Raw genomic sequence first — 9,057 nt, 5'->3', positions numbered from 1 at the left:
GGCGATCTTATCCAACTAGTTTGGTATTATTTAGATACTTATATAATATTTTATAAATAATTTGTTAAAACTTTATAGGGCTGGATTTAGCTAATTAAATAAAATCCTAACATACTAAGACTTTGACTAAACCACATAAGAATAATAAATAAGATAACTAGACTTAATTTATCAAGCCCAGTGTCTTTTGAGGTGATCTGATTTAGTCTGAATCACATTAATAAGCTTCATGATGAGCTTGCTATTCGTTTTGAAATGAAGAACTTGGGGGAGCTAAATCATTTCCTTGGGTTGGAGGTAGAGAAAGGTGTTGATGGTATTTTTGTTTCTTAAAAGAACTATGCATCAAAGCTTATTGAAAAGTTTGGATTGCAAGGAAGTAAATCATGTTCTACTCCCATGGATGTGAATATCAAATTGAGGAAAGGTGATGGCAAAGTTCTTGAAGATCTAAGACTTTTCCAAACACTAGTAGGTAGCTTGTTGTATCTCACAATTACAAGGCCGGATATTGCATTTTTGGTTGGAGTGGTGAGCCAGTATATGCAAGCACCTAGAAAGCCTCATTTGAATGCCGCCAAGAGAATTCTTCGGTTTGTCAATTTCTCTCTTAATATTGGTTTATTGTACAAGAAGAATGCAAGTTGTGAACTTGTAGGTTTCACCGATACGGATTGGGCCGATGATCTTGATGAGAGAAAGTCAACATTAGTGGTGGCAAAACTTGACCCGACCGATAACCCGACTGTTAATCAGGTTTGGGTTTAGATTAATCGGGTTCGGGTCATAAACGGGTCAACCTACCTAACCCGATTATTAATCGGGTTGTGTTCGAGTTTATGCCTCTGACCCACTTGACCTGTTTAACCCGTTTAAGTAAACGGGTCGAGCGGGTCGAATCGACCCACGAACCCGTGAACCCACCACACACATATATATTATAAATTTCTAATTTTACCCAAATACCCTCATACCCTAAAACTCAAGTCACCCAAAGATTTGGCCAAAGTTCCAACTCCCAACTTTATTTCCTCAATTCCCACACCAGCCCGCCGTCGCCCCCTTCCCATCTATGGTTCTACACCCGAGCTCCTTGCGTCGCGCCGCCGGACACCCGAGCCCCTTGCGTCGCGCCGCCGGACACCCAAGCCCCTCGCACCCCCAGACACCCGAACCCTTTGCGCCCCCTTCCCATCTACACCTGGTATGGTTACTTCCATCAAATATAATTATCTAATCTTAGAGTTGACTTCTAGACCTGTTGGATGTCTATAAAGTTACAGATATTGTGAGTCTTAAAACTTCGATCACCAGATAGATGTCGGTGAATACTGATTCTGGTGAACCCTAACCATGAGATGGTTGGTGAAGAAGAAGATGGAATAATTGTAGGTCACGTAAAATGATTCATAAACAGAGGGGGAAACTCCCACTTTTCTCCTGAAGGAAGAAAGAGAGATTAAGCTTTTAAAAAAAATTGAAGAACTGACCAGAGTTTCAAGAAGTATTAAGAGAGCTCACTCGGTGAAAGAGTGTGGGGTTACTACATACGCCATCATTTCTTCCCCAACTTCCTGCAACCAAAAGGTACTATTACTAATAAAGTCCAATTAGCAGACAAATTCTTTTCAGAGAGAAGGAAGGATTCCAATGTTATAATAAAAAATATGCATAGTAGCAAATGCATCAGAAAGATCTATTTCAGAATTTCAATTAATTAGCGATTTAGCACACCATTCAGATTTAGCACACCATTTAGCTAAGTTTAGAAAGATCTATTTTTTTAATTTCTTGTTTGATCTATTTAGTCAAGTTCATCTTACTTGATTTTAGTTCAATTTAATTTAGTTTCGTAGCTTTGGTTCCATGTTATGATATTATTTTTCTTGCTTTCATTTTAGTTATGGGTGATGATAGTATGGAGATATTTCGTAAAGATGGAGAAAATATTTCTAAGGAGGTTCCTCCTCCCATAGTTGGTGGAGAGAATTCTAGTAGTAAAAAAAAAGTGAAAACAAACCTCTAATGTTTGGGAAGTGTTTACGGAGCTACCAAAGGGAGAAGATGGGTTAAAGAGAGCCACATGTAAATTGTGTGGTGTTATATACATATCAGATAGTAAGTATGGGACTGAAAATATGAAACGCCATATACCTGTATGCCCAAAGTTGAAAATTAAAGATATAGGCCAATTATTTCTTGCCAAATCAGAAGGATCAATGTCTTTACAAATTTCTAAGTTTGATCAGGAGAAATACCGTGAATTGATGACAATGACAATTGTTAAGCATGAATTGCCTTTTCAATTTGTTGATTATGAAGGAGTTAGAATATTGCATAGTTACTTATGTGATGAGGTCAAACATATTAGTAGAAATACAGCTAAGGTAGATGTTTTGAAAATGTACAGAAGGGAGAAGAATAAACTCAAAGATTGGTTACATTCTATTCCTGGAAGAATCAGTTTAACATCTGACTTGTGGACCTCCATAACTACTGTAACAACCCAACTAAAAAAAAAAAAAAAAAAAAATTTTGCATGGGCACGACGTGGCCGGCCACAGTGTGACCGGCCTCGTGCCCATGCAGTGGGGCTGCGTGGGGGAGGTGCCACGCACCCCCCCCCCCTCGCGTCGCCGCAGCCAACCGGCTGCGGCCATCTGGCAGCGGCGGGCCCCAGCGCCGCCGCAGCCACCGCCAACCTCCCACCGCCTTCCCTCTCTCTCTCTTTAAATCTCTCTCTCTCTCTCTCTCTCTCCCTCTCTCTCTGGATGCTCTCTCTCTATCTCTCTCTCTCTCTCTCTCTCTGGATGCTCTCTCTCTATCTCTCTCTCTCTCTCTCGCCGAGGTCGGTCGTCGCCGTCGCCACCTCCTCGAGCGCCGGTGAGCTCCTCTCTCTCTCTTTCTTGCCCGAGGGTGGGCTCGTCGGAGCCGAGCCACCGGCGAGAGGCCGGCCGCTGGCTGGCCAGCAGCGGCCGGTGCCCTCCCCGCCGGCCCGGGTCCGCAATCTCCTCCCTCACCTCCTCTCTTTCTTCTCTTCCTCTTCTCTTCTTCTTCTTCTTCTTCTTCTTCTTCTTCTTTCTTCTTTCTTTCTTTCTTTCTTTCTTTCTTTCTTTCTTTTTCTCCTTCTTCCTCAGCTCCTCTTTTCTCTTTCTGCACAGTGTTGGGCTCGGCCCAGCACTGTAGCAGACAGTGCTGGGCCGAGCCCAGCACTGATGGCAGTTGTAATTAAATTATTAATTAATTAGTTTATTTATGTTATTTATTTAAGTATTTTTCTTCTTAATTAATGCAAATAGATTATTTAGACATTAACTATTTTAATAATATTATATATCCTTCAATGTAATTTTATTAATGATAATTTTTATAATTAATGATTAATTAGGCATAAATATAGGTAATACTTATATTTATTTATTTACTTACTTATATGTATATTAGATTAATAGATAAATTTGTAAATTATAATTATTAGATTTATATTCTAATATTCTTATGATATACATTTTTTAAGTAATTCTATTAATTTATTATACATTATTATTTTGTAACAAAGAAGATAATGGCTACATAGTCCCTAATTAATCAAGATATAATTTAATTATAATTAGGTTTTTATCTATATTTATATTTTATTTATAATAAAAATCTAGCCAATTATAAAAATAAGTAGAAATTCTAAAATCTAATAAATCATCATATTTTACTCGAACGGATTATAATGGGATAAACAACTAACTTTATGTTACTTAAACATTTTCAGACGATCCCGAACCCCTTATTTGAGACCCCGTGGACCTTGCTAGCGATGAGTGTCACTCGGTTACCTGACGGACGTGAGAGATGCGTGGTTTGTATCTTCTGATCAGACGGTGAGTAGTCTTATCCCCTAGATCCCTTTCTCAAATTAGGTTATATTATATATTATGTACATGCATGTTTTAGCCTCCAGCATGATTATATGACTTTATCTAGAGATGATTACCATCGAGCATATTTTTATCATGCATGTAATTAGGCTGATCTTTGATATAAGTATGATAATGATAAATAAGGATGGTTGGAGATGATTATACTGTTATGGTTTTATGTCGAGATGATTTCTAGTATGAGTGTGCATGTGATAGACTAGCGAGAGTATGCATGTGTTAGATACATGGTTGGAGACTACATTGCAGCATTTTTCTCTTGATTCCTGTTCCACCTAAATTCCTATTATGCATTGACTCGTTATTGTACTGGATATATGCATATGATCTGTCATTTAAAAAGAAAGCATGAAATATGATTGATAGGATAGTTGATAGAAAGCGTGGGGATACCCGAGTAGGCGCCAGGGTTAGGGGTGCCTGGATTGATGATTATGGTCGCTGATATGCGATATCTCGTGGCCCATGTCCGAGGTCAGTTGAGTCTGTGCGCACAGACAATCGGACACATGCCGTTCGCCAGGGCATATGTGGCGAGTTATCCTCACGAGGTTTCTATCAACTATGTGGGGTGCCCGGTCTGGATGGATGTTGATACCCTTAGCGGATGGCAGGGTATGGTTATATTTGAGATACTCCTTGCGGATGGCAGAGTATGCTCGGAGCCTTTGGGCATGATGTTGAGACCGGGTACCGGGTATTGACTGTGCACAGTGGTCTAGTATGATGATATTATACCGAGATGTCGGTGATGATCGTGATGTTGAGAAATGCATATGATTTCATTATCATTCGGTTACCTGATTATCGAGTGGTCAATATGCATCATATATGGTTGCATTTGATATCATAGCATAGTCATGATCGGCATGCATCATGTGTCATATTTGAGAGAGAGTTATGATGATAGATGACATGGAGATTTGTTTACTCATAGTCGAGGATTATATACTTTTATCAGTTATGACGTGTTATCTACTTTTCATTTATATATTATTGAGGATACATTTATATACTCATTCATGACATGATACTCTTTCTGATTCATATTATCCAGTACATGATTTACTCTCTGTTTGGCATCACTGATTCGGGGTAAGGTCTATTCACTGAGCCTTTTGCTCATGACTCTCTTTATTTCTTTTCTAACCCCCTCAGATATGTGGTACGTGATAGCGACTTGAGAAGATATTTTAGAGCGATGATGAGGTGAGCTATAGATATGAGATGGTATAGATGATAGTTTATATAGAAATCGAGTTGTACCAATATTTGATATTTGTACTCTTTTGTATTAGACAATGATTTATATAATACAGGTCGAATCATAGTGTATCCTTGTATTAGTTATTTTAGTTGTATCTTGATGGTTTGTTGTGGCCTATGTGGGTCCTGCCAGATTATGTAGCGGTCTAGTGTATATTATTGTGGACTTTGATATTCATATGTTAACATGTTTATTTGGTTAAGAGTATGATTTATTTGGTGATGGATTATGTGATCATGGATATGTTAGCAGGTGTTATTTGATGATGTCATGAACGTATGTGCACAGGAGTGTATCTGTGCGTGACGGGCCCCGCCCGACCTGTCGCGTGCGCCGCGCGTGCCGTGTGGGCGCGTGTGCGTGCACGTGCCCGTGCCGGGCGGGGGCGTTACAACTACTGATGGTTATCTATGTCTCACGGCACACTTTGTTGATGAAAATTGGGTATTGCAAAAAAAAAATTATAAATTTTTATGCAATGCCAACCCTACACACTGGAATAGCTTTGTCTGATAAGATTTATACATTATTGACTGAATGGGGTATAGAGAAAAAGTTATTTTCCATAACACTTGATAATGCATTTGTAAATGATTTATTTGTTGAGTTGTTGAGGAGCCAACTTATGTTGAATGATGCTTTATTATGTGATGGTGATTTCTTTCATGTTCGTTGTTGTGCTCATATTCTTAACTTAATAGTGCAAGAAAGTCTGAAAGAAATAGATGATTATGTATTTAAAATCAGAGAAAATATCAAATATGTTAAAAGGTCACAAGTCAGAAAACAGAGATTTGTTGAGTGTGTTAAACAAGTTTCTTTAAATAGCAGTAAAGGATTAAGACAAGATGTTCCTACAAGATGGAATTCAACTTACTTAATGCTTGATAGTGCTATTATATATCGTCGTGCATTTCTTCATTTATAATTGAGTGATTCAAATTACAAGTATTGCCCATCACAAGAAGAATGGGGTAACGCTGAAAAGATTTGCAAATTTTTGAAGTTGTTTTATGATGTTACATCTCTATTTTCTGGATCTATATACCCTACAGCAAATTTGTACTTTCTTAAGGTGGTTTTGATCCAATTGAATATAATGGAAGGCATGCGAAGCTCAGATAATTTTATTAGTCATATAGCCACACAGATGAATGTGAAGTTTGAAAAAATATTGGAAACAATACAATATTATTTTGGCGATAGCTATTATTCTAGATCCACGATTCAAAATACATTTTGTAGAATTCTCATACAACAAACTCTATGGCTCTTCTTCTGAGATGATAAAGATCCGCAAGAAGTTGTTTGTTCTTTTTTATTATTATGTTCAGAATACTTCTAAAGTTTTCAATATGACATCTTCAACTACTTTATGTAAAGTTTCAAATGATACTGAAGATAATAACTCTATGATGAAGGTAATTTAATACCATTAGTATGTTCTTATCATTATATTTTTTTAATATTTTTTATATATTCAGAATAATAATTCTTTTTCTTATGTAGGAGTTTGATTCATTTGAGAGTTTTGAGTTTGTGAGCAAATCACAAAAGTCACAATTAGAATTGTATCTTGAAGAGCCTCGAATTGATCGAAGTTCTATATTGGATATTCTTAATTATTGGAAATCCAATCAATTTCGATATCCAGATCTTTCTCTCATGGCATGCGATATATTAAGTATTCCTATCTCCATAGTTGCTTCTAAATCTGCTTTTAGTGTTGGTGGTAGAGTACTTGATCAATATAGAATGCTTTAAAGCCTGAAACTGTGGAAGCTTTAATTTGTACTCGAGATTGGTTGTTTCATACTAGAGGTAAGTATCTTATTGTTTTCTTATATAAATATTAAAAAAGTTTAGTCTACTAATTATTTTATCATATTATGATAGACAATTTGGTAGTTTTGGATGAGCTAACGGAAGATATTACAAATTTGGACTTAATAGCTAATGCAAGTGAAGTTGTAGAATCTGGTGAATGCTCAAATGCATAAATCTAAATCCGGTGAATGCTCATTAATTAATGTAAGTGAAGTTTTGTATATATCTTATATTTTAGATGTTTACTTTTTGTTCTTTTTGGCAGGATCGTGATATTTGGAGATGGAGAGCTTAATGATAGTGTTTGCATATTTCAAACTATTTGTAATTTGTAATGGATTGTAAACTCTAAATTTTGTTCTAATTATTACGGGATTGTATGGACTTTGTTGGAACTTTATTTTAAACTATATTGTATGGACTTTTGTTATGTTAAATTATTAGGATTGTAATTTTGATATTGTATAAGTTTTGAGTTGGAAATGTATTATTTTGTTTGTATGAATGTATGATACACTTTTTGAGATTTAGAACTTTGTTCTAAACTCTATTGTATGAGTTTTGTTATGATGAATTATTAGGATTGTAATTTTGATATTGTATAAGTTTTGAGTTGGAAATGTATTATTTTGTTTGTATGAATGTATGATACACTTTTTGAAAATTGAAATTTTGTTTTAAACTCAATTGGATGGGTTTTATTATGATGAATTATTAGGATTGTAATTTTGATATTGTATGAATTTTGAGTTAAAAATAGGTTATTTTATTTGTGTAATACACCATTTATATATAATAAATCAATAAATATTAAATTTTATATAGGATTTATATTAAACGGGTTAGACGGGTCGTGTTAACGTGTCGGGTTAACACGACTCGTTTAAGTATACGGGTTAGACGGGTCGTGTTAGCGTGTCGGGTTAGCGTGTCGTGTTAACTTGACCTGTTTATTAAACGGGTTAGGCGGGTCGTGTCGTGTTACTCGTTTATCAATCAGGTCGTGTTCGTGTTTACTAAATGTAACCCGTTTATTAATCGGGTCGTGTTCGTGTCAAGGTAATGTTGACCCGACCCGAACCCACTTAACCCGACCCGATTGCCACCCCTAGTCAACATTGGGTTATGTTTTTAGCTTGGGTTCGTCTTGTGTATCATGGTGTAACAAAAAACAAGATATCGTGGTGCTCTCTAGTACGAAAGTGGAGTATAAAGTGGCGACCCTTGCAACATAAGAATGTGTATGGTTGCAGACTTTGGATGGTGATGTTTAAAGAGAGATTGACTATCTGGTGAAAGTTAGTTGCAACAATCAAAATGCAATCAAATTAGCGGCAAACATCAATTTTTTATGCAAGAACGAAACACATTGAAATAAAACATCATTTCATTCGAGAGAAAATGCTTTGGGAAGAAATCGAGCTTATAGATGTGCGTTCTCAAGACAACTTGGCGGATATCTTTACTAAAGCTCTTTCAAAGGCTAAGTTTGAAGAACTCCAAAGAAAGCTCGGTTTGATTAATCACAAATTTGTATTAAGTGGGAGTGTTAAAAATTAATGCTAAACTTGGTTATCATTTTTGTCAAACTATTTCATCTAGCTACTTGGTGTGTTACTACCAAGGTTATTTTGGTAGTCCTCATACCTATTAGAGGTATTGTGGGAATAGTTTTATCTTGTTATGTATAAGTCTTGTTTAATCATATGAAAGTAAGTCATTGTATGTCAAGAGAACTCTATGTCATCTTCTTCTATTTGAGATTGTGCGATTTTAGGCGTGTAGGAAATATTGAGTTTTTACACTCGGAGAAAAGGAGGTTCTCAGATTAGAGGACACCAATTTCTCTTTATCTTAAATTTGTGGTATCTTAAATTAAAAAAGGTTGTCTACATATTGTCCAATACTTAGAAGCTCGAGGTGGACGTCCTAAGCAAGTTAAGTGGCCATCAGAGCTTTATGCAACTCCTTAGTATCTCAGCAAGTCCACAATGGGCTGTAATCTAATTAAATGGATGTATCAAAAAATTT

At 36.2% G+C, this 9,057-nt stretch overlaps 1 long non-coding RNA gene across 1 annotated transcript; it reads left to right on the top strand.

Moving 5' to 3' along the window:
• The first annotated feature begins 3,525 nt into the window (after nucleotides 1-3,525).
• Nucleotides 3,526-7,485, top strand: LOC140771019 (uncharacterized). Its single transcript, XR_012106090.1, has 3 exons — nucleotides 3,526-3,875; nucleotides 5,091-5,141; nucleotides 7,292-7,485. It is a non-coding gene; the product is annotated as an uncharacterized lncRNA (long non-coding RNA).
• The last annotated feature ends 1,572 nt before the right edge of the window (nucleotides 7,486-9,057 follow it).

Source organism: Typha angustifolia, chromosome 11, assembly GCF_048772165.1.
Source record: "Typha angustifolia cultivar Huaian chromosome 11, ASM4877216v1, whole genome shotgun sequence".
Taxonomy (NCBI): domain Eukaryota; kingdom Viridiplantae; phylum Streptophyta; class Magnoliopsida; order Poales; family Typhaceae; genus Typha; species Typha angustifolia.
Note: the sequence above shows the minus strand (reverse complement) of the source record. Positions and strands in the feature narration are given on the sequence as shown.